This window comes from Malaclemys terrapin, chromosome 8, assembly GCF_027887155.1.
Source record: "Malaclemys terrapin pileata isolate rMalTer1 chromosome 8, rMalTer1.hap1, whole genome shotgun sequence".
Classification (NCBI taxonomy): domain Eukaryota; kingdom Metazoa; phylum Chordata; order Testudines; family Emydidae; genus Malaclemys; species Malaclemys terrapin.
This window is the reverse complement of record NC_071512.1, coordinates 50,977,794-51,004,158: the sequence shown is the minus strand read 5'-3', so window position 1 is coordinate 51,004,158 and position 26,365 is coordinate 50,977,794.

Below are 26,365 nucleotides of genomic sequence, written 5' to 3'. Positions count from 1 at the left end.
TTGGCCAGAACCCCAGAGCTAAGGCTTCAAATTCGTTATGAAAAGTGCAACGCGATCTTTAATGACCATTAGCACTCAAGATCTGTTTTACAGCATCTACTGCTGCCTAGTGTCCCACATGAGCACACCACAGTATTGGATCTGTACTAACTCAGGGGGACAAGAGGTTTCCTGCAGCAGCCTGATCTTCCCTGGATTTTTCCTAGCTACATACTGGCCAGGTCCACCCCTACTTAGTTTGTAATTCTGGCCCAAGATGGCAAGGCACCAGCCATACACCTTCTGCCACCTCCTCTAGAAAATAGCACACTTTCCCCATGGGATGCCAGAAGACAAATGGCCTGTGAGGTATGTCCTGAACCAAATAGCAGCCTCTGCGCTGGGGAAAGTGGGTCAGCTGTTCGGCAGGTGTAATACAGCAGGTGCAGTGGGGAGATTATTCGGAACCTCGGGAACTTTGAGAAGCTTGGGCCACACCTACACTACAGGGACTCTACTACAGCACCCTGGCAATGTTGGCATAACCCCATAGCATGGATGCGGTCTACACCAGCAGCAGGGGTTTGTCCTCACTGCAGGAACAGTACCTCCCTGAGCAAAGGCAGCTAGAGCGATGGAAGCATTCTTCTGCTGACATACTTGTGTCTACACTAGGGACGGGTCAGCATAGCTGCAGCACTCGGGGGTGAATTTTTCACAGCTTGCATCCAGTCGCTACATCAGCTTAAGTGTAGACCAGGCCTTCGAGAGGATGCTGGGCCAGATTCTCAGCTGGTGTTAATCAGCCTGGCTTCATTGCAAGCAATGGACCCCCATTGATATACACCAGCTGAGGAGCTGACCCTCTGCTTTGGCAGACAGTTGTGGGGCCACTCTAAGAAGCAGACTGAAGTAGAGCATCTTTTATCTCTGCCTCATAACTGTATTGTTTCCTTAGGGATGGAAGGTAGAAATGTTTACGGCCCAGCAGGTGCAAACTGGCAGAGCCCCATTGACTTCAATGCTGATTTTCCCCAGCTGAGGATCTGGCCTGTGTTTTATAGTGTCCTCTCCCTCCCCCCTTCATGCTCTTGGTTAGTATTACTTGGTGCCACCTTATTATCTCCAGTAAACAGGCTCTTTACCCTGCTCCTTCTGGAGAGTCTTGCGCTGATGCTGGAATGTTTCCCTCCCAGCTTCTCTGCTCAGCCCTCTTGCTGCTGCTATCTGAGGCCACTTCAGTTCTATTCTGCCTCATCCCTCTCGAGCCTGGAGGCCCTGCGTAGCCAGCAGACCCATTCTCCTTCCACCCCCACCCGCCCCATACCCCCACCTCACGCCATTCCCATTTCCAGAGCTGTTCCTGAACTGTGCATCTCAGTTCTGCTTACTTCTCCCATTCCATGTCACCCAGCGTGTTCCTCTCCTCCTTTGCCTCTTTGTTTCTCTCTCATCCTCCTTTCTCCTGTTTTTTTTTTTTTCTTGTATCCATCTCATCCTCACTTTCCTCTCTTCTGTCCAGCCCTCGCTATCCCTCCCTCTCCTCTTCTGCATTCTTTCATTCTGCTTCTGAGTCCTCTCCCACGTGCTTCCGCACCTCCTCTCTCCCCTCCATCCATCTCCCTTTCCTTCCTCTGAGCTGTAGGCTCCTTTTTCCTTCTGCCTTTGTTAATTGCTCTCTTGTTCTCTCCCCCTCTGGGGGGGAGGGGAAGAGTCTCCTGGCCCTGCTCACTTTCAGCGTGCCTCTCTCTCCCCTCTTTTGTTTCCCTCCCTCACGGCTTCATTTAAAAGCGCTATTTATTACATTACACCCTAACATGAAGTCTCTCCCCCCCCCCACTGCAGATGGCATCTTTGTTCAATCCAAGTCCTGTTCTCTGCCAAAGAATAACAATGAACTCTGGAGATGCAGAGAGACAGAGAAAGCCCATCTCTGTGTTTCAAGAGACATCTCTGTCTCGGGGGCCAAAATAACTTCACTTGTTTTATTTATAAACTCACAGGGACCGGGAGTGACTGGCATACAGATGTTCCCCCAGCTGGGGCTGTTGATCGTACACGGGCCTGGTGTGATTTTTGGGCCCATAGAGACGTTGGATTTTCCTCCAGTTTGGGTGTTCGGCACAGTCTTTGATGCTTTTGAAGTGAGAAGCTGTGTCCGGCTAGGTTCCCTGTATATGGCAGATGTGCAAAGGCGCAGGACTGAATTAGCTAGGAAGCAAACTCCGGTAAAGGGGAGGACTGGCTGGTGATTGTCCAGAGTTAGGGATGAGGGAGACCAGTTCAGGGTAAATAAGAACCAGCCCAAAACATTGGCAAAAAGCATCTCTGGGAGGAAGGATGGTGATGTGATTAAACTACAAGAATGGAAGTCAGGAGTCTAATTTTGGCTCTGCTACAGGCTCGCTTGGAGGTTGTGTGCCTTATTTGTGCCTCAGTTTCTCCATCTATATGAGGAGGAGGATAAAGTTTATTGACATTAGAGGGAGGTCCCAAGGCCACATTAATGCCAGTGAAGTGCATTGAGATCCTCGAATGGGGCATAGAGACGCCAAGTATTTATAATACCAATCCAAATCAGAACTTTTTTGAGGTCTTATAAAGTTCCAATAAATCCCTTCTCCACCGTAGTAACTTTCCCTTTCCTGTCCCTCTGCAGGTGGTTCAGGCCCCAGTGGAGCTTAAGGGTCTAAATACTTATTAGGTGCTTATCATTACCATTGGTAGAGGTGGTAGCTCCTATTGTTGTCGTTTGTTGTGTCTATGACAGTCAAGGCCCAGTCAGATATCCGAGCCCCATTGTGTTAGACACTGTGCCAACAGCTAGTGAGAGGCAGCCCTGCCCCAAAGAGCTTACAGGCTAAATAGATGTGACAGACAACGTGGGGGAGAAAGGAATTATTATCCCCGTTGTACAGCTGGGAATGAAGGGCCAGATATTCAAACGAGCTCAGCAGCAAGCTTTTCAGAGGTATTTAGGCACCCCAAAGATCCAGATAGGTGCTTCATGACATTTGTGCCTGGACACACAGCTCCCATTGAAATCAATGGGCATGAGGCACCTACATTCATAGACTTTAAGGTCAGAAGGGACCATCGTGATCATCTAGTCTGATCTCCTGCTTTATCTGCAGCTGTAGGTGCCTAAATATCTTTACAGATCTGGCCCCAAAACAGGAGCACACAGTAGATCCCACTGAGAGGTGGTGGGGGTGGTAATCCACCCATGTTCCCCTTCTTGAGACAATGTGCTGCTGGGTGAGGAGCACCTCAAAAAATCTGGTCACTTAATTTAGCTCCTGAAATAAGAGCTGGGCATGGATAAGTTTCTTTGGGAAAAATGATCATAACTGGCAGAGCTGGGAATTGAACCTGGATCTCTCAAGCTCCCCGTAACCATTAAAATCAGCAGGAGGTACAAGTTCCCATTGATTTCCAGTCCCTCCTTTCCTGATGTTTCTAGCCCAACCAGAAGCTGGAGTTTCCGGTTCAGATTACCATGATCAGGCACCTGACCAGCAGGGCTGGCTTTAGGCCGATTCCCCCGAATTGGGCCCCGCGCCCTAAAGAAGAGTGCCTAACGTAGGCGCCTTTTTAATTTTTACTCACCCGGTGGCAGTCCGGGTCTTCGGCAGCACTTTGGCGGCGGGTCCTTCACTCGCTCCGGGTCTTCAGCAGCATTTCGGTGGCGGGTCCTTCAGTGCCGCAGAAGACCTGGAGCGAGTGAAGGACCCGCCGCCGAAGTGCCGCCGAAGACCAGGACCACCGCCGGGTATTCGAATCGGGCCCCACACTTCCTAAAGCCAGCCCTGGTGGCCAGCAACAGTCTATGATAAAAAGCTGCGATTTGCTGGGGATTTTCCAGCATTGCTATAAAGTCATGAGTGGTTTCTTCTTGTCACTAGAGCCCTGATGTAACAGCCCAGCCTTAGAATTGTTACCCAGTGGGTGTATTTTATACTCTCTGATAACTGTGTCTGAACAAAGCTCCCCACAGATGTCTAATGTAAACATCAGCTTTATTATTTGCAAACAGCCATCCTTTCTCATTTGATACGCTCACTCTCAATTTCTCTCTCTCTCTTTTCCTCTGTCAATGTCTCTCTCGCTCTCTTTGTCATCTTCCTAAGAAATAAGCAACCTGGGAATTTTTCAAGCCATTTTGCTGTACCAGGGGAATGGCAGAAATCTCTTCAAACACCCTCACAATCTACATGTCACGTCCAGGCCTCAAAGCAAGTTGGAGCTGATGAGCTCTGGCATTCTCTCCCCTCAGCAGGCGCCTGAGTGGCCTGCGCTGCTTCTGAAGTAAAACCGAACATACATAAATAAAAAGAGCTACTGGAAGAAATTAAATAGAGGAGAAGGGCAAGGAAATGGGAGGGGGAAGGAGAGAAAAGATGACCTTGTGCATAAAGCATTTGACCAGTACTCGGAGGAGCTGCATTAAATTTCCAGCTTTGCAACTGACTTCCTGTGTAAATTTGGGCAAGTCACTTATGCTGCTGTTTTGTGCCTGACATCACAGCATGGGCAATAAGACTGTCAAAGCCTGTCACCGTGAGTGGGAAGGAGCGGACCCTTTACTTACGCAGCCAGGCATCACTTCACCCACTGCTGAAATGCAATCAGCTCTGGGGCGAGATTCGGCAGCTGTTTTAAAGCACACAACAACACTGCATGAGAATTTAGTACAGGAAATTAAGATATATGGTTTAACTGAAACTGCAAGGAGTTGTGTGTAGATAGAATGTAGGAACAACCTCCATTCTAAGGCTAACTATACAATCTTACACATCTATAGATTGCCTGTGTGCGTGTGTGTGTGTGTTTACATACTCGCAGGGACAAATGAGAGATGCATACAAGGACATGTAAAACTAAACTAGGTAAAACGCTAGTAAATGTGTAATAATTAATCCATGTATCATAATAAGCAAACCCTGCTGTGTGCCCAATGCAACAGGGAATGAGAAATTAAATCTATTTTTATCTATTGTATTGTAATAAATTTACTAGGTTTTTCAGTTTGATGGGCAGACAGGTATAGTTGATATTGATCTTAAAATGTATATAAAACTGTGTATGTTTTAACTGTATTACTCTCCCCCACACTTCGTATGCTTTTTATCTTTTTAGATGGTAGGCTCTTTGGTGCACATGCTACATGTGTGTGCACACACGGATGCATGTATGCAGACAATGCCATTTTATGTGCTACCAGACTACTACTACTAACACTGTGTTGGCAAAGAGAGGGGTTAGATAAAGATGGAAAAGATCAATTCAGCTAACTTCTGTGAGAAGACAGCTCTCTACTTGTATGTGTATGGATGGAGGCAGTCGTAGATAGCACCTTAGCAAAGGTAGTATGATCTAGTGATTCAGGGACCTGGATTCTGTTCCTGGTTTCAGCGCTGATCTACTGGGCAAGTCCCCGGACTTCTTTATTTCCCCTCCCACCTTTTGTTTTGTTTATTTACATCGTGAATTCTTGGGGCCGGGGCTGTCCCTGACTGTGTTTTGTGCAGCGCCGAGCACTGTGGGTCTCTGACCATGGTGGCGGCCTGTGGCTGCGACTGAAATGTTAATAAGTATCCCCAGAGTTAAGTGCCCAGCTCCCTGGAGGATGCAGTTCCGCACAGTGGCACTCTATAAGGTGCGTCCAGCAGTGACTCCTGTAAAATTCAATCGTTCTCCTCATGAACAAGCTCTACAATGCTGTGTATTGCTAACAAGCAAGCACGACTGGCTGCAGAGAGATTTGGAGGTGATGGAGCCTTGTTCTGCTTCTACCCAGGGGCTCCTGAGCTTAGAAGCGGGGGGAAGGGGAGAGCCCTTCCTCATCATTTATATGCCCTCAAACATGCACACGCACAAAATCAAATTAACTACAATAGCAATTTAGCAGATTCCTCCCTCCTGCCTTTGAGTTGTCCCTCCCCCTCCTTACACACACTCCCCTTCTCCTCCTGAGCTCCCACTAGTGAATTGGATTAGTCACATTCTTAATTAACTGTGCCAGTGCGAGCTCTATTAGGTATTAAATGTTTGTCACAATCCAATTAAAAAATCCATCTCAGCAGGGCAGGTTTTCCAGGCTGCAGCTCGCGGGGCTGTGTTTACAGCTCTCTCAGCTGGCAATTGGGAACGTGAGGCTGGGCCACTGGGGAAGGAGCTGCTGGGTCAGAGTGACAGGTTTCATTTCCTCCCTGGGTGATGGGAGCAAATGCTCTCTGCTTTTTCCCTTTACACCCCTCCGAGCACTCCGCAGTCACGTAGATAGGGCTGTAGTCCCCATGACATGCGAGTATGAAGATCAGGGGGTCATCCTCAGAACCCCAAAGATAAAGACGTCCTCTCCTCCCCGACCCGTGGAATTGCCTGTCTCGAAATGTTCCCTGGTAATCGTGACCTGGATGCTGTCACGTCCACAGTTTAATGGCGGGAGGGGATGTCTCAAGGCAGCTCCAAGGAGATTTTGCCCCAATCTAGCAGGATGGGGAGGGAAGGTGAGAGGTACAAACGGAGATGATTAGCTGCCTTTCCTAACTAGGGCCTGCTGGGCTATCTACCTTTAAAGCTTCCTGGGCCAGATCTTTAGCTGGTGTGAACAGGTATAGCTCCATTTATGTCAATAGAGCTATGCTGATTTACACAAAGAAGAGCGGGGCCCTTGTTCCAAAAAAAGGCTAACCCAAGATCATCCTAAATACTCATAATAACCCTGGCTCTCCATCCTCTAGCTTCTTGTCTTTCACCCCACTTATTCTCCTGACTTCTTCACGGCCAGTTTTATCATATTTACCTGTCCGGGGCCCACCAGGATATAAAACACCAGACCCATCTCCTTTCTCTCTCTGACACATTAAAGCTGAGAACTTTTAATAGAGCCAACCGGAGGACAACACTTCCGTTTCATGGTAACTTTCAAGCTTTTGAAATTTGGTTTCATTCCGTGTTGGAACAAAACCAAAACCTGTCACATGATTTTGCAAAAAATGGAATTGCCAAAATGTCTGTATTTCAACTGAAACCTGAGATGTTCCTTTATAGTGCAGGGGGTTAAGCCACTTACCCAAGATGTAGAAAACTTAAGTTTGAGTCCCTGGTCACCTGATCAAAGCAGAGATTTTTATCCCATAATCAGGGGCATTGTTTTGTTTGTTTTCATCACTGGAATTTTCAGCAGGAAATTTCAATTTTTTGTTGAAAAACCAAACACCCCGAAACCAAATTTGTTTGGCCGAAGGCTGCTGGAAGCTGAAAAGCTTCAGTTGTGGGGTGGGGGAGTTAAAAGAAAAACAGACATGTTCCATGAAAATTTTTGTTCGGTTTGTCTTCAACCCAATTTTCCATCAAGGGGGTGGGTAGTTTTGACAAATTTTCAACCAGCCCCAGTGTGTTTGCAGGTCTGTGAAGAGGAGAGCAAGTCATTCATTGGACAGGGAGGGCAGCATCTGTGCGAGATGGAATGTGTGAATTTTAAGGGCTCTTCAACCATGCTTGATGAGAGACCTGAAAATAATCACAAACGTGTTCATTCACTTTCTGTGTTGATCATCAAGATACAGTTGAACTGACCTGTTGACATCTCAATATGTTACTATGGTAGAGGTCCTAACAGAGACCATGTATCCAACCATAGAGACCATCTGCTATCTGGTTCCTCTGGGAAAATTTCCTCTCCTTCCTGTTCTTGTTATAAATGGCCCTGAGACACAAAGTTTGGATGCAGAGCCAAACCTCCCGTAATTGTAGGGCTTCGCATCCAGGTTTGCTTTGGGCCAGTTTCTAGATCTGTAGGTTACTACAGGTGGAACTGCTGTGTTACACTCGATATCTTTAAAACTGCTAGCAAAAAAATCTTTCTCTCAGCTTGCATGTGGCTGGTGCTCTGGGAAATGGCAGCATTTTGAGGGTTAATAGCCTTTGGGAAGGGCCTTTGAAATTTGCATCTATGGCCTGAGAGAGAGCGAGAGAACTACTGAGGGAAAGGGAAGCTTGCAGTTGGGTATTGCTTTTGGCTTGGCTTTATCTTCTTGCATTCAAGCTTCTTGGAGAAAGATAGCTGTCCTGTCATATGGGGAGGGGGGAGAGAGGCATATAGGACCAAGAACAGCTATTACTGAGTCAGTATTTTAAAGCAGATCTGGGAAGAACGAGCTGTCTTCCCTCACCCATCTACTTTGAATGCTGTGCCCTGGCTCAAAGATGGTGGATGAAGGATTTGATGGAGGCAGAAGAGCTGGCGTGAGCTAAGTTTGCTGTCACAATTCTTTCTCCTTCCAATTAGCCCTGCTTTGGCCAAGTCCCTTCTGTGTCCATGCCCCACGCTGTGGTCAGCAGTACTATGCTACTCAGTAGACCTGTCCAACTTTTTTGTTGGGGGGGGAAACAGCTTCCCAAAGGAAACTCAACTTATTTTGGAAAAATGTAATTTCCTTCCAGGGATTTGGGTGGCTTTGATGAAAAATTGAAAAGGTTTCTGTTTTTTGATAAAATTCCCCATTTTCAAAAAACAAACATTTTTCAGGGTAAAAAAAAGGGGGAATTTTTCTCTCTCACACAAATTTTTTTTAAAACATTTTCCATCAAAAAACCATTGCAAGTGAGAAGTAAGAGGGAAATCAAGCCCACGGAGTTTAGTTGTAGCTCAGATCACAAGTAAAATGAGTTTAGTAGCCACAGTGCCCCATAGCTCCATAAAGATTTCCTCCTACCTCAGAAGCTCACAGCACAATTCCGCACTATTGAGTGTTTCATCTCAGGAGAAGCCCGGATACTAGTATAATTGCAGGTCAAGTCTGAGGTGTTTTGGCAGAGCTGGGTATAGCCTAATATGCAATAGCAGGGACCGCTGGAGATCAAGACTGAGATGCATCAGCAGAGCTGTGCAGCCGACCGGCACTGGAGTAGCAGGAAATGCTGTAGTTCCAGATTCAGGTGCCTTGACAGAGCTGCGCGGGGGAAGGTTGCGCTGTCTGTTTTTTCTCCAAGCATCCCAAACATCCCATGATCATTTTTAAGGTTGATGCAGCCGGTGAAGTTTGATGGGCATGAACCAGTTGTCATGCACACTCACAGGCTGTATGCTCCCAAAAGGCTCTTAAAGGGAAAGAGAAGCTGGTTAAGGGAGTCTAGGTGGAAGCAAAGTCCCATCCACTAAGTGACTGAAAGTCTGAGAGCTTCACTTAACATCTCAGTTGTCACTCCCTGAAAAGGAAAGCCAGGACAGGCTTTAGGTTTTGATATTGACACTCTTTAAGTAGTAACATTTCCAATTCTCAAGGCAGAAGTTGGAGGCAAGAGAAACCAGGGCCGCCCGGGGGCAGAGGTGGGGCAAGTGGGGCAATTTGCCCCAGGCCTCGGGCCCCACAGGGGCCCCGCAAGCCCTGGCCCGGCAGTGGTCCGGGTCTTCGGCGGCATTTCGGTGGCGGGGGGCCCTTCAGTGCTGCCAAAGACGCAGAACGACTGAAGGGCCCCCCCGCCACCAAAATGCTGCCGAAGACCCAGACTGCTGCCTGGTGAGTACAAGCACCGCAGCTCCCCCACTTTGCTCAACGCCCCCTGAATCCTCTGGGTGGCCCTGAGAGAAACCTAGTTCATTTAGTTAGGGACTATGTTATTGTTACAGTCCAGCCTCATTTTAGCTTCCTTCTTTCAAGCTGGGCTCAATTGCCTTCTCTAAATTTGTATATAGCCCATTCCTGGCGATAGACTCCGTTCATACACTGCATCTTTTAAATCTGGTTTTCCCCCATCCAGTGGAGATTGTTTTAAATGAAACATCAGCAGTAATATCCCAAATGTGGTCTGACATGACAGTCTCTGATGCAAGCTACTCACTAATATAAGTGGAATCCCGGGAGATGACTCTAAGCCCTGGAAAATGTAAACACTTAAAATAAAAGTAATTTGGGGGTGGTGAAAATTATTTAATTTATTTTACCCTTTGTGGAAAAGATCCGCCAACTGCACTGTGCAGCCAGGCAGCAGGTGGGTTTAGGAATTAGAGGTCTTCATCCCATGGTCCTTGCAAATTCTCAGAACTTGTAAGAGTGCCACGGTCCCTGTGAGGAATGAATTAACTGAGCTCATTTCTGTAGCCTAGTTTTGGAGTTGTTCCCCTTTTTTTTTTAATTCATTCATGGCCTGATCCACCATCCCAGCTTGATCTCTTCCCATCCCAGCTGTAATGTTATCAGATCTCTCAAATTAAACAGGAGTTGTCATTCTGGGCCAGTCCAATTGCCCATCTAGTCCAGTATCCTTTCTCTGACAGGCACCAGTAACAGCTACTTCAAGGGGAAATGTAAAGCACTGAAATGTAAAGGAGTTTGGTAATCAGCTTATGCCCTAAAGCATGATACTACGGTGATTGGTGTTCTATAAATATCTAAGACAGGCAGGCTGATAGATAAAATAAGGATTACTGTCCTTTATACATTTTATTATCCTAGCTAGTGCAACTGTGAATATTATTCATATAAATATCTCATCCAGTTTTACTATTGCCAAGCTCTTATCCTCCATAATATCTAGTGCCAGTGAGTTCCACAGGTAAATTATGTTTTGTGTAAATGTTTTGTATTTTAGGTGTTTCAGTTTCACAGGGTGTTCCCTTGTTCCTGGATCATAAGAAATGGCAAACAGGAGCTACTGATTTATCTCCTCTATACCACTCTTTATTGTAAATATCTCTATCCTGTTGCCTCCTAGACATTTCATCTCTAAGATGCTATTATTTTTGCACTCTCTTCATATGAGGATCTTTCTATTGTTCTACTAAAATTGCTGTTCTCTGGAACTTTTCTGTTCCTGCTCTATTGTTTTTGAGAAGAGATGACCAAGATTGTGCACACTGATGCCGTGCCATTGATTTATAGAATAACATTATAATATTTTTCACTATTATTCTGTTTTTCCCTTTTCTTAATGCAGACAAATATCATGCTTGCTACTGCATGGCATATTTTTCCCTGAGTGGTTACAGCTCATTTAGAACCCATCAGTGTGTATGAGTAGTTCAAATTGTTCCTTACCTTGCACTTGTCGGCATTGAATTCCATCTGCATCGTGTCACCCAATTTTCGAGCTTTATTAAATCCCTCTGAAGTTCCTCACAATTCTCTCTAGACACAACTGCTCTGAATAATGTTCTGACCTACTGCGGATCATTGGGGCACCCCACTGTTAATTTAGTTCCATGCTGAGAACTGATCATTAATCCTGCTCTTTGTCTTCTGTTTTATAGAGACAAGGTGAGGCAATGTCTTTTATCTCCTGTCTTATAGTCAGTTTCTGATACAAGATAGAATTTTACTTCTCACCTTAGCTTTCTCAATAGCCCCTTGAGAGGGACTTTGTCAAAGCTTTCAGGAAAGTTAAGATAAATGGGATCTACCCGTTTTCCAGTAGACACTGTTCTGGAACAGAAGTTGGGCTGGTTTGTCCCTATCAAATTGAGCTGAGTGTTTTATTACTATAGTCATTTTCTCAACTAATTTTAAAGCTTGCTGGGCTGTAATCCCTAGGATCCTCCTTTGTGCTTTATCAAAGGCTAAGAAAACCACCCGCCAGACTGCTGGGCTAGTAGTTGATGATCGGCGGCATATTGTTTTTAGCAAATTGGCTTCTTCATTCTTAGCGTTCTTCAGAACTCTTGGCTGAATCCCTTCTGGTCCTAGTGACTTATTGCCAATACACCAATTGGTTTGTGGTTACACCTCCACCTCTGAAAGTAACCATCTGGGAAACCACCATCATGAATCCAGGGTGCTTCAGGAAGTGTGCTGCTTCCTCAACAGTTGGGGCTCTTCCCTCTAAGCCAGTATTGTCCCCACAATGCACCTGCTTCGTATTAGGCAACATGAGAATGCCAGAAGTTTCATATCCTGGTTAGGGCTTGAAGCGGAGCCCCTGCCCTTTCATGGAAATGAACAATCCCATGGCACTTTTTTTCAAGAATTGGGATGTCAGCTCTCTTGTCCTGGCTAAATTTAACTACACATTGCCTCTTTAAATCCCCCTGCTGGCTCAGTTGGATATAGCAGCCTTCACCTCCTGCCCTGAGCCATTTGCATAGTCACCAGTGTAATGTGGCAATGAGCTGTTAAACAATTGCCATGTTCCTCACAGCAGAGAACAGCTTAGTAGCATATAGCCCATTGGCGACTGCCAGTAGCAAAAATATGCAACTTTTGGAGAAGGGACACTAGATGGGGCGGGCTCCACAGAGAATTCTGTCCCAAGTATCTGCCTGGCAGGTCTTTCCCACATGCTCGGGGTCTAACTGGTCACCATATTTGGGGTCAGGAAGGAATTTTCCCCTGGGTCAGATTGGCAGAGGCCCTGGGGTTTTTTTGCCTTCCTCTGCAGCATGGGGCAGGAGTCACTTGCTGGTTTGAACTAGAGTAAATGGTGGATTCTCAGTAACTTGAAGTCTTTAAACCATGATTTGAGGACTTCAGTAACCCAGCCAGAGGTTAGGGGTCTATTACGGGAGTGGGTGGGTGTGAGGCTCTGTGGCAAGCAGCGAGCAGGAGGTCAGACTAGATGATCACGATAGTCCCTTCTGGCCTTAAAGCCTCTGAGTCTTGCCTTGGCCAGGTGCAGACTCCCTGTGCCTCCCCTGGTGGAGCAGCAGCACTGTAGACTGAGTCCAGGTGGATCTGAGCTTTCCTCTAAGCTGATGTGTCCGCTGTGGGTTCTGGCTGGTGTCTGACTGACACCACAGCCCCCTTTCCGCCCTCTGGTGGTGATAAAGCCGCTGTGCCCTGAGGTCGCATCAGGGGAATTCTCTGCCTTCCCTCCCTTGGCATGTTACCTGTTCAGTCAGCTTCAGATGAGAACAACTCTGAACCTGGCTGTCTTTCCTCAGCCAAAGATCTGAACCTGCTTCCTTTTGACAGACAGCAGTGGATGGCGGGGGAGAGTGACAGGACCCCTATCTCCCCTGCTCCCCCTGCAGTGACGGCTGCTTCCCATCCTGCAGCTGCTATGTCTCTGCCAACCGGAAGCTCCTCGGAGGCTGACTGAGTTCTGGACAGGGAAAAATCCAGGCCCTTCAGTCCCTTCACTAATGGACAGCAAGATCCTCAATTTCCCACACCAGCGTGTGCTGGGCTAGGGAGTGCCTTCCGAATAACAGCGATGTGCTACAACGCATGGGACGTATCTAATCACAGCCTCCCACTGCTCGCAGAGAGGGAGAACGATGCTGTCAGGACTCGGGCTTGCCATGTGTAGGGCTCTGAGCAAAATCAGCACCCCAGCCTGCTGCCTTCCCCTGCCGGTAGAGGATGGGAGGAGGGAATCCAGCGTGGAGTCTCCCCTTCTTACCACTGCCAGAAGCGGCAGTAGCTGGTGCAAACTAGAGTGACCACAAGGCTGCTCTAACCACAAGCGCACAATTATTGTGCATGGCTCCTATTCAATAATAATATCTACCAGTGCCATGCTCTGTGCTGCCCCTCTGCTGGTGATGCATGTCTCTCTTCATTCTCTCCTTTCGGTAGTGCCTTATTTCTACACAATTCTTCCCTTGCATGCAGACCGTGGAAACGGCAATCTATTTGCCTTTGTGTAATCTAGAGGATTACATGTACATGAGGACAGCATCTGAAAGCCACCGAGGACTTGTGCAGAGAAGCAATACAGGAGGGATGAATAAGGGGCAAGGCAGCGGAGTAGATTATTGGCTGGCAAGGTGGGTCCCTCACCATCCACCCAGTGGCTGTCAGCAGAGAGGAGGGCTGTTTTTCAGGCTGATACCACTGCACAAGGGTAGATTGAGGGGAAACTTTACAGCAGTTGTGAATTGGGGAGTGACGTTTTTCCAGGGAGGTAATTTCTTTCTGCAGATGTATTTAGGGTTTGCCTGGGCTCACATACAGCCAGTTTAGAGCCTTTTATCCTTGTGCTAACATTCTACATTCCCTCAGCAGCAGCAGCAATTCAGAGATGTCAGTAGCACTACTGCAGAGTCCAGGGAACAAACGGGTACGGTTACAAGGCACCCACCTTCAGCTTTTCCCATTACCCAAAGGCCCCCCGTCTGCACTGGCGCATTTCTGGAGCACAAACGACTGGAGAATCAGGCAGCGTTCACTGCTCAGTTGCACTAGGATTACCCAGGGGACTGCTGCTGCAGTGCTCACTTTGAACATGCAACCTAGAATCGTGTGTCCATGCTCATTTCTATCCTTTTGGGGAGCCTTGTGACTAGCCTATCTCATTGAAACTGCAGCAGAGTTGAGGTGGTGGGGGGTGAAGATATCAGTAATGGAGTAGAGAGCCTCTCTACTCCATATCTCTGGATGGAATCTAGCCCAGTTAATGAGGACCTAGGTATCCAAACAGATATTGGAGGGCTATGGTTGAGATGGCATCTCCACTGAGTCTGGCAGACAAGCAATCCTATCACAAAACTTTTTCCGTAGCTGGCTTTCTTGCTGGCAGTCAGAGCGGAGGGAATGAGGAGTATTCTGTCCTGTTCTATATGGTTTCTCCCTGCACCTTTATCACCGTAGTGTCTGAGTGCCTTCCAAGCATGCATTAAGCAATGTAACTAACATGTCACATGTGGTTCCCTCTCTGACATGCTCTCCCCAGGGGGAGAAATGTGGGTGTGGTAGAGTGTTGTGTTTTGATAGAGTTTTTTTGGGGGAGGGGTTAAATGTACACTCTGCTCTGTGTGTGCATACTAGAGAAGGCAGGTTGAAGGAGGGACACTTCCACTTGCAGGTGGTGAGGTTATTTCATGGACCTTAGTTCCTGGGGGATCTCATTCCACAGTCTTGAGCCAGACCGGAGAAACCCCCATCTCCCGCACAGATGAGCGTCACCCTAATGGTAGACAGTTCCACTGTGCAAGAGGAGGGGAGTGATTGACCACCATCTTCATCCTGATATTTTAGGCTCTTCTAGATACACTGTGCCCGGGCCATGATACCTTGAACATGATGTGCTATTCTCTGGGAAGCCAGCATAGAGCGCAGAAGACAGGTTTGCTGAGCTCTCAGTAGCCCATGTCACTGAAGAGATTGGCTGCAGCATTTTGTACCAAGTGGCGTTTCCTAAATGCTGAAGTCTTCATGCCCAGGTGTATTGTGTTGCTGTAATCCAGCTGAGAGGTGACAAATGGTCTAGGAATGGTCTATGTAGCCCTACCTTGTGTGCAGGGGACTGCACTAGATGGACTATTGAAGTCCCTCCCAGTCCTACTCTTCTATGAAGGCATGATTTAACTGAGACCAGGTCATTGTCCCCAGGATGGGACAGAGGAGTCTAGTCAACCAGAGATGGTAGAATATGTTACTCATGGAGGCTGCAATACAAGAGCTTAGCATCAGCGAGGAATCCCAGGACCCTCCTGAGCTATAGACTGAACTGACCGATTATGGGCTGATGCCCAAAGGAGAGTGCACCATGGCTGCAAACTCTTCACAATGCTTTCCTCTGCCCACCAGCATCAGCTACAGTTCAGCTACAACCAGCTGTTCTGCACCCATGGGCTGATCTCGTTCAAGCCTGGAGAGTAGAAGCCTCCCTCACTACATTAAGGGGTCCCTTACACTCTGGTTGGTGGCACATTAGCTGGGGACAGCCCTGTTCATAAACCAAGGACTCTCTAGTCCAGGCCCGTTGGTCAGGCACCATTCCCCAGCATGGGTGCTCACCCGTATTTGTATAAAGACCTGATGAACCCAGCAGTCATGGAGGGTCCTTGAGCTAGCAGCAGTGAAGGGATCAATTCTCTGCTGCAGAATGGGCTCTAGAAAAGAGAGCCCAATGGGGAGTATCTCATTTGCAGCGAAGGCAGAAAGCTTAATCCCTTTAAATTTCTCTTTATTGATTGCGGATTTACAGAGAAATCACTTTCTATAGAAATGCATTTGCGTCCTTATTCCAAGTGTATTAACAGACTGAGGGAGTCCTCTATCCGCTCAGCACTGGCACCGGCGCTGCTGACCGCATTAAGGAGTGCTTAGCACACAGCACTTGGCACAGTCCAGAGGAAATCCCAGAACACATCATCTGACCCTGACAGAGCTTAAATTGGCCACAAAGAACTGCTGAGTCGGCTATTGCCCAGTGATGGGATTCCATTAGTTTGCAGCAAACGTTAGTGGGCTTGGCATCGCTCCCTTTGCTGGGGGAAGGAGGGGTTTTTGAATGCTAGAGAGAAGAAGCAGAGTGGATATGGAGGTGAAATGGTTGGAAGTCCCCCCGCTGGATAGCATGCTTGCATGCGTCAGTCCATTTCACGTATGTCTACACTGTAAGAAAAGACCTATGGTAGAGAGTCTCACAGCCTGGGTCAGCTGACTCAGGCTCACGCTATGGGGCTAAAAATAGCAGTGTAGATATTCCCACTTGGGCTCTGAATCTTTGAGGGGGGTGGGGCAGCCACAAGGGGTTATGGTTTTGTTTGTTTTTTTGCAGTGTAGTCATACCCTTGGAGGCCAGTTGGGAATCTTAGGTCCTGATCAGCAATGCAACTGGCTGGTGTGGTGCTGATCCCCGACTGGCAAAGGGCAGATATCCTAAACCCAAGAGATCAGTGGTCAGAAGAAAAGCAAAATGGACCCAGGTGGCTTAGTGCCAGCCCAGAATCAATGTAGACTGCATTCCCAGGGCACCTCCGGACACAGGCACTTCAGCATCATGGCTAGTAGCACCAGGTCCTGACAATAACAGAGGAGGAGGTGGGGAGGATGGTTGGTGCTGAACTCTGAGAGCCTGCACACTTTGTATTCTTTCAAGCCTTGCTCAGTCAGCTGATAATGGACTCTGGTGATGAACCTGTGGGCAGGTGGAAATCCCAAACAGTTTCAACTACACCAGTAAATGCACAGATCATGGGCCAATGCATTTGAATCTCCAGCTGCAACCCCCTACATCCTATAGCATTACCCCATTGTGTTCCTGACTCCACTGTGATTTAGAATCCCTGGTACCACCACCCTGTCAGACAGGCAGTAGAGCTGGACTTCCTGCAACCGGTGGCTGTCTAGGACCCTCTATGGAGTGGGGTGTCCTTTTAGAGCTCATGACAGCGAGCTGCTTACAAAGGGCCTGATTCTCCATTGCCCCACCTCTTGTGCAGTCCTTTTGAGAAGGGCAAAGTGGGTTTAAAACCAGTCCGTGAAGCCAGTGGTGGGCTCAGGGGATACGGTGAACAGGAGCAAGGACAGACTCAGGGCCCCAGTGTCGTACAGTCGCTTTGCACAGAGAGCACAATGTGGTGAGGAATCCGGTCCAAAGCGCTGCCAGGCGCTTTCTGCTCCTCTGGGATGTGCGCTGCTGGCTGCCCGTGAGGTAGGTTTGATTGTATTATAGAATGTACCTGCTTGAAGCCAGTCCGCAGCTCCAAGCTTGTGCATATTTTACCTGGCTTGTATTTTTCAGATCTGCACCTTTGGTTTGGATTGGTTAGTGACACATCAGGGAGTGAATTTGCCCTGTGGGGGCACTGATTTCCCTTCCCCTCCTATGCAGGCAGGAAGCATTTCCTGCTGCAAACCTGCAGGTCTTCCTCTGCCTGCCCCACCTGTGGCTGTTCCACTGAACTGCCATCTTTGGGGATGGGGTAGTCCCAAAAGGCCGCCTCCAATGCACTCTCACATCCGCCAGGCTGATCTGCTGGGGACGAGGGGAAAAGGAGATTCCAACATGTTATTGATCCCGAGAACAGAGCATCTGCTACTTTTTGAGGACTTGTTTTCAAGCAATCAATGTTTATCAAAAAAGCATGTTTGACCCAGACAAGTGTTTTTAGCAATGTGAACAAACCAGGAGAGAGGGAGGAAGAGATAAGCAGGAGGGAGGGGGGAGAAAGCCAGCAACACAAAGGAATGTAAAAGAGAAGAGAGGGAGTATATGGAAGGGGAAGCGCTCAGGAGAGATAAAGGAGTGAATGTGTATGAAGTGCTTTGAAAGTATACAGCGCTGTGGAAGTGCTAGGTATTGTCATTGCAGTTGGAGACAGAAGCACAAAAGACTGGAGGGAAGGAGAGAGAAGGTGAAAGGAAGAATGCAAAGGCCTGGGAGAGGGAGAGGGATAGCTCAGTGGTTTGAGCATTGGCTTGCTAAACCCAGGATTGTGAGTTCAATCCTTGAGGGGGGCCACTTGGGGATCTGGGGCAAAATCAGTACTTGGTCCTGCTAATGAAGGCAGGGGGCTGGATTCAATGACCTTTCAAGGTCCCTTCCGGTTTTAGGAGATGGGATATCTCCATTAATTATTATTATAGAAGAGTTTAAACGGGCAGATTTAGGTCTTGTCTATACACACACACACACATATTGTAGTGCCTTATCTATACTGGTAGTGTAGACACAGTTATAGCAATCTAAAGAACCCTTATCTTGGGATAGCTATTCCAGTAGCATATTCCCCTTCCCTACAGGTATAAGGCACCAGTCTGATTGCATCCATGCTGGGGGATGTACTGGTATAATATAGCATTAAAAATCACACCTCTAATGGACATAGTCAAGCTGTGTAGGCAAAACCTTAGGCGCCTACAGGGTTAATTTAAACTGGTTTAGTTAACCCAGTGAAAACCCCTGGATGGGCTCTCTTAGGCCAGGTCTACTCTACAGTCTTCTGCCAGCACAGCTACATCGCTTGGGGCTATGAAAAGGTGTGATCTTGACACAGTTGTGCTGGCAGAAGCCCCTAGTGTAGTTGCCCAAAGCTACACCAGTATAGCTTGTTTTGCTACACTGGTTCAAAGCACACTAGGCATGCTCTGCCATATAGTGTACTGGATTCCCTATACCAGTAAAGCACTTCTAGTGTAGACATGACTTTATTTCTGTTTAGTTCAAGTTGATTAGGAACGGGTTTAAGCTAAACTGCAAGAAGCTACTATACACCAACTCAGACCATCCACACAGGGGCTTGCACCAGTTTAACTAAACCAGCTCCAGACTGTGTGTAGAAAAGAGAGAAAAGTATAGGAGCAAGAAGGGGCGGGGTGTGTGTGTGTGTTGATGAAGGACGGGGTTTCCATGGAAATGAGAGTGGCAGGGAGAAGAGGAGAGTGAATGAAATAATAGAGCAAAGGGAGGTGCAGTGGGGAGGAAGGAAGGAAAAGAGAGTGGTGTATTGATCAGGATACGTTTTCTGGGATGTGAATGCATCACAGCTAAGGCAGCGGGTGGGGGGAGGCAGCAGTGGTGTAATCAGTGGGAACAGCTATCCCATGCTGCACCTTAGCACAAGTGACTAGATGGGTGAGGCCGGGATGCCAGTCATGTGCTGAGCTAACCGTGACATTAACTGTGCTTTCATTGCATAATGGAGGCATAATTCCTCTCCTTCCACCCGACTCCTCTCCGAGCAGGCACGGGGCTATGGGAGGTACATAGGCCCAGATCTTCAAAGGTATTTGGGTGTCTGCCATTCAAATCAGTGAGCGTCAGGCACCTACATACCTTTGGGGATCTGCCCAGGAGCTAAATTGTTCCAGCTTTATCTGCATGCCCAGATCCCTGCCCCCATGCCAGCCTCAGAGCAGTGAGGGGGAATCTGCCCAGGAGGCTCTTCTCCATAGTGCTCAGGTGGGGCACTTTCTGCCCCAGCCTGTGTCGGACCTGTGCTGAGGTACCTGTTCAACTCTCACCCCCAGCCCACTCCTGCGCCTCTGATCTGTCTCCTGTAACCTTTGATCCCGATTTCTTTTGGCCGGCCCCTTCCTCTGAAAGGATGACCATTGCTCCCGCTGTGCGGCGGAATGAGCTGAACAGAGGAAGCCATCTGTTGTGCACAACAGTAGCTTTTATCAGTCCTCGCTAACCTAAGAACAATGGATTTATTTGGGAATAAGCTTTCGTGAGTTAAAACCTCACTTCTTCGGATGCATCCGAAGAAGTGAGGTTTTAACTCACGAAAGCTTATGCCCAAATAAATCTGTTAGTCTTTAAGGTGCCACCAGACTCCTTGTTGTTTTTGTAGATACAGACTAACACGGCTACCCCCTGATACTAAGAACAATGCTGCATATCCCTACATGCCATCTGCAGGTACAGTAACTACTAACTACATATATACAGGCCGCTTTTCTGTAGAGCACTCTGGTAACATGGGAGTTCCCCTCCATAAACTGGAGGTCAGATAGGCAAGCACCTTCTTAGGGTTTCCAGGTGTCCAGTTTTCAATCAGAAAGCCCAGGGGACATGTTGCCGCTTGCGGGGAGCCACCCAATGTGAGCACCACCTGGAACCTGCACCCCAAAACCCCTCTTGCACCCTGCCCCCCCATGAGTCCCCTCCTGCACCCAAACTCCCTCCCAGAGCCCACACCCCAACCTCCTGCCCCAGCTCAGAACCCTCTCCTGTACCCCAAACCCGTCATCCCTGGCTCCACCCCAGAGCCTGCACTCCCAGCCGGCGCCCTCACCCCTCTTGCACCCCTGCCCCAGCCCAATGAAAGTGAGTGAGGGTGGGGGAAAGCAAGCAACAGAGGGAGAGGGGATGGAGTGAGTAGGGGTGGCACCTCTGAGAAGGGGTGGGGCCAGGGTGTTCAGTTTTGTGCAATTAGAAAGTTGGCAACTCTAACCTCCCTCTCTGTGCTCCTCTACTCGCTGTCCCATAGTGGCACTCTTTGGTTATACCTCTGACCCTAAACTGTCCCCTCTCCATTTTTTCCCCTTTTGTCTCCCCACTTGATCGGCCCTGATCTATTTTTGGTCCCTCCTTTTGTTGTCTCTCTCATGGGCCTGTTCTCCCCACTGAGGGTTAAATAGCTGAGTGCCTTTTGCAGTCTCTAAAGGTGTATCTGAATGTGACTCTAGACCAGGGATCGGCAACCTTTCAGAAGTGGTGTGCCAAGTCTTCATTTATTCACTCTAATTTAAGGTTTCGCATGCCAGTAATACATTTTAATGTTTTTAGAAGGTCTCTTTCTATAAGTCTATAATATACACCTCTACCCCGATATAACGTGACCCAACATAACATGAATTTGGATATAATACGGTAAAGCAGCACTCCAGGGGGGCAGGGCTGTGCGCTCCGGCGGATCAAAGCAAGTTCGATATAATGCGGTTTCACCTATAACGCGGTAAGATTTTTTGGCTCCCGAGGACAGCGTTATATCAGGGTAGAGGTGTATAACTAAACTATTGTTGTATGTGAAGTAAATAAGGTTTTTAAAATGTTTAAGAAACTTCATTTAAAATTAAATTCAAATGCAGAGCCCCCGAACCGGTAGTCAGGACCCGGACAGTGTGAGTGCCACTGAAAATCAGCTCATGTGCCACCTTTGGCACGCGTGCCATAGGTTGCCTACCCCTGCTCTAGGGTATATGTGTGTGTAGAGTGAGAATTGTCAGGTGGACTGGGATCCATTTCATGAGGCAGTGCCTTTTGCTATCTCAGCTGTAGGCTTCTTTGTGCCAGGGAGTGGCCATGTCTAAACCTACCCCTTAGGCAGTATAGTCTCCTTTCTGTGCTGCAAGGCACAGTTTAGGGCAGGGGTCTCAAACTCAAATGACCATGAGGGCCACATAAGGACTAGTACGTTGGCCCGAGGGCCACATTTACTGACACCTCCCCCCGCCCCGCTGCCCTCGGCCCCGCCCCCAATCCACCCCTTCCATGAGGCCCCGCCTCTGCTCCGCCTCTTCCCACCCCTTCCCTGCCCCCATTCCAACCCCTTCCCTGAAATCTCCACCCCAACTCTGCCCCCTCCCTGCCCCCAGGGGTGTGGCAGGGGCTCAGGGCAGGAAATTGGGGTGTGGGGTGCAGGAGGGGTGAGGGGTGCGGCAGGGGGTCAGGGTGCAGGGTGCGGCAGGGGGTTCAGCTGCAGGAGGAGCTCGGGGGGTGGGCTCCGGCCCGACGTGCACCGGGGCAGGGCAGGTTCCCCATTCGCGGCCAATAGGAGCTGCTGGGGGCGGTGCCTGAAGCAACAACCACACACACCCCTGCGCCCCTCCTTCCCCAGGTTCCGTCCGCTTCCCGGAGCAGCGCGGGGGCAGGCAGGCAGGCAGGGAACCTGCCCTGCCCCCAGTGCGCGTCGAGCCGGAGCCGCTCTAGGTAAACGCTGGGGGAGGGGGGGGCCACGAGGAGCTTGCGGGCCACAGAAAATAACCCCACGTGCCGCATGTGGCCCCTGGGCCACGTGTTTGAGACCCCTGGTTTAGGGGATGGAAGGAGTGTGTCCTGAGAGAGGAATGCTGGGCCCTATTCATCCTTGTTCAGGTCAATGGCATTAATACCAGGCGTCAGTTCACCCACTGTGTTGTCAAATTGCAAGTCTTTTGCTCCCTGTGTTGAATCTTTCTCTAGTTAATTTCTCCTGTCTCTTCCTGCTTTTGACCTGTCAAAATCTCAGCCAAGCAGAATAGCACATGGGCTCTGTGCATGGAAAAGGCCTTGATGAAGGTCTGTGATCAGTTCTGTGTTGATGCAATGACCTAATGACCACTTTGATGTTGTTGTGCCCTCTAAGGTTGCCCCATGCCTGTGGCACCCAGGGATCATGCTCCGTGGCCTGCTTCTTTTCTTTCTGTTGGCTCATTTTTAGGTTATTTCTCGGGGGAGAATGCCCTGATTTTTTATGAGGTAGCTGTGTTTATGCCATGCACTTTAGTTAAGGGTCTTTTCTTTTTAATATCTTATGTGCCTAGCATTTGTGCTAAGGGACCACACCGAAATTTACAAATAAAATCTACAGAAATTACCTCGCCCAGCACTGAAATACAGCCACCTCTATAACTGCTCACAGCAACGCCACACATCAGTTGAAGATGAAAGAGAAGAAGATTACTCTATCCATTTAAACTGCAAAGGGAATTTAGCTAGGGAGAATGTAGCTACTCCAGCTGGAATGCAGCCAGTTCAACAGGCCTACCCTCTGCAAAATGTACCCTGGGACCTTTAATGACTGTCACCAGTAAGGACTTTGGTCTTGCATGTTATCCAAAGAACTAAGGGTGAAATCCCAGCTCTGTTGAAGTCGATTGGAATTAACTAAAGTTAGGCATCAAAATCCAGATTTAGGCTCTTAGTCGGGAGAGCCCTGATTTTTCAGAGCTCTTGTGTACCCACAATCCCACTGGGTTCTCTTCTGATCTCACACCAGTGACAATCTGGTGTGACTCCACCAAAGTCAATCTTGTGAAACTGGAGTGAGTCCAGAATCAGGTCCATTCTCTGGCAGCTGTGAGTGCTGAGCACATCTGAAAAACAGGCCTCTGATATCTAGGTACCTAAATATATAGATTTAGGTCCCTAACTGTAGTCACCTATATTTTGAAAACTTTGGCATAGTAATTTTTGAGGTTATTTGTAACAGTATCAGGGGCAATATGTTCACTCAGATTCTCAGGATGATGGTGTCCCTTTAAAAGGCCGGCAATAGGTCGTGCTGGGCTCGGGGGCATGATCCTAATAGAGCAGAGCTAACGCTTTCACTGAAAATAGGTGTGTGCAGGGGCAGCTCTAGCTTTTTTGCCGCCCCAAGCACGGCAGGCAGGCTGCCTTCGGCAGCATGTCTGCGGGTGGACCCCGGTCCTGTGGATTTGGCGGCATGCCTTCAGGAGGTCCGCTGGTCCTGCTGCTTCGGCATACCCGCCGCCGAATTGCCGCCGAATCCGCGGGACCGGTGGACCTCCCACAGGCAAGACGACGAAGGCTACCTGACTGCCGCCCTCTCAGGGACCGGCAGGGCTCCCCCTGCGGCTTGCCGCCCCAGGCACACGCTTGGAGCCGCCGCTGGGTGTGTGTGTGTGTCCGTGTCCTACACAACAGCATTCAGACAGGTGCAACATGGGGCTGTTGTTTCCAGAGATGGATTGAAGAAAAACTTTGGATCTGAAACCCCTCAAGAACTTTTCTCCCTCAACAGGATATGTATTATTGAAATTGGATAATAATGTCCTGGGGGCCAAGAATGGGAACGCTGTCTTGTCATGACCATTGAACCAAATTGTGTCCTCATCTCTCCTGTATTTTTTCTTAATAGTTCTCTTTGTCTCTTTTTTTACACTTGTCTCTTTTTTCCACCCCACACTTTTCCTGTCTCCCCTGGCTCCTGATTGCAAAGTGCGTGAGGCCCAGCTCACACAATTGCTCTACCTGATGGGCTTTGGAGGCCTTCAGTGTCCCCACTGATTTTATGTTGTCCCTTTGCCAGGGTTGATTGTGGGGAAGGGCTGCACCAGCTGAATACTTGGGTGGTCACTGGTCCACGGACCATGCATGCTCTCACCAAAAAAATAGGTCTTTGTACCGAGCCTCCCATCCCAAACTGCTCAGCTAGGACAATGGCCAGGCAGGCTACAAGAGTGCAAGCAATGCTGATAAATAATCATTTCCAGACCTGAACGGTGCAGGGGGTTGCTAGTAGGATCTAGAGCTTGGTTGAAATCAGACTCGTTGGGTAGTCATCTAAAGCTCTTCCCATCTGCTGACTGGTTTCTCGTGAAATGACCAAGTGGTTCTCAGTCTAGTTCTCAATGGACAGGTGTCTGTGTTTGGGTCATGTTTGGTCCTTGTGTTTGCAGTCCTAGTAGAGGTCAAGTATTTGAGTGGCCCACAGAGAGTGAGCTACCGGCTCCCCCACCAGAAGTAGTCCCTCCAGGACATTGTTGACGCACATTGCGGACAGCCTGAGGGAGGTAACTGACACCGCACCAGCCTGTGTTGTAACTGCTCTGTAGATTGAAGACTTGGACCCAGGGCTGTCAGTCTGGCACAAAGTTCCATTTTTCAGAGACGTGCAGTCTTTGCTTCCTGGGGATGAGACGAGGCGAGAGAAACAGCATCCTCCAATGCTGATTTCCACAGCTGTCTTCCACCTGAGCTCCCCCGCGCACTCCAATACATCTCTGTCCGATGTTAAATAACCATGGCAGTGTTTACTTTTGTACTAACCAGGCAAGGTACAGCGCTATCTGTCAGCTGGGGAAACGTACAGTGCTAATGCTTCACAAGGGGAGGCCTCTTATTGGCAGAACAAAGAAGTCCGTAATACACCAGGAAAAAGATGGCATCTTCCATTATTATTAGAACCTGAAGCTAGGATGGTGTTTGGATCCACCTCATGTTTGTTTACTTTCCCCTGATGGACTTGTCTCAAGAGCTGTGGAACTCATGTTGTATGGTATCCATATGGGAAGAAATATGTTTTCCTATACATTTTGTCCTGGACTTCGTTATGGTGTATGTAAATCAGATGGGATATAGAAGAAACTCACCTGATTTACTACAGAAAAAGAGGGTGCACATACATACAAAATTTTGCAAAGTAGTTTTTCATCTCTAAGTCATTGGATGAAATCTGTTCAAGTCCAGGTCATTTGTGATTCAAAGTTATTACCCTCGGCAGACTATTTGGTGGCCAATATGAAATGAGTTGACGGTCTCCGTCCAGTTCCTAGTGGACAAGGATCCACAAAAAGAACCCACCTTGATGACTGCCACTGGCTTGGCAGAGAGCCCAAGGATTGACTAGACGCTGGAGATTAGTCTTAGAGGTGGACGCCATAGGTTAGAATTGAGGCATATTAATGGAGAAAAGTGGTGGAGATGCTTGCCCAGCTTCTGCCTGTTCTGGGCATACGTTGTGGAATCTAAATAGAGTAAATTAATAAGATAGAGATCTTCAAGCTGGCTCCTCTCATCAGCTCTTTTTAAAAAGATCATTTGAAAAGAAATGTTTGAAAAAGAGATGAAACTATCTAGAGCTTTCTACCAGACACTTGAAATTGCCCTCCTCTCTGCTGGTCACGTATCCCAGTAATCCACCAAGAAGAGTCATGGACACAAGGCCAGAAGGGACCTCTATGATCATAGAGCCTGACCTCCTGAATACGATAGGTCATAGAGTTCTTTCCAGTGGCACCTGCATGAGCCCAGTCACATGGGGTTGAACTGGGAGATATCTCAAAAGAAACAGGATGGGAATTGTGGGGTCCAGGAATTTTTACAGGTACTTGGGGAAACTTGCCACTATTTCTTTGTCCTGCCAATATTCCAAGATGTTCTTGGCTGCTTCTCTGAGGACAGTAGTGCATAGTTAAAGGCTAGGTCCCTGGCAGAGAGGAGTGTCATGTGGAGTTTTGCAGGCATTTTTGTGAGTGGTCTCCTTTGCCATGACCATTATTCCGGCTACATTGCAAGAGAAAAGAGAAGTCCTCATACAGCAGCTTTAAACGAGAAAAAAGGGATGGTTTTCTCATGTTAGTGTTCAGAAAATTTGTCTTACTCCTGCCTCTTTGGACTTTCCAGCGATGTTCATGAAGGGTGAAATTCACCCCATGCAGAGAGCCAGCTATAGCCACGACCTATACACTGCTTTAAGTCCCAGTTCAGCCCCATTTTGAAGCATTAAGTGGCACATAGTCTTGTGCTGACCTTACGCATAGGA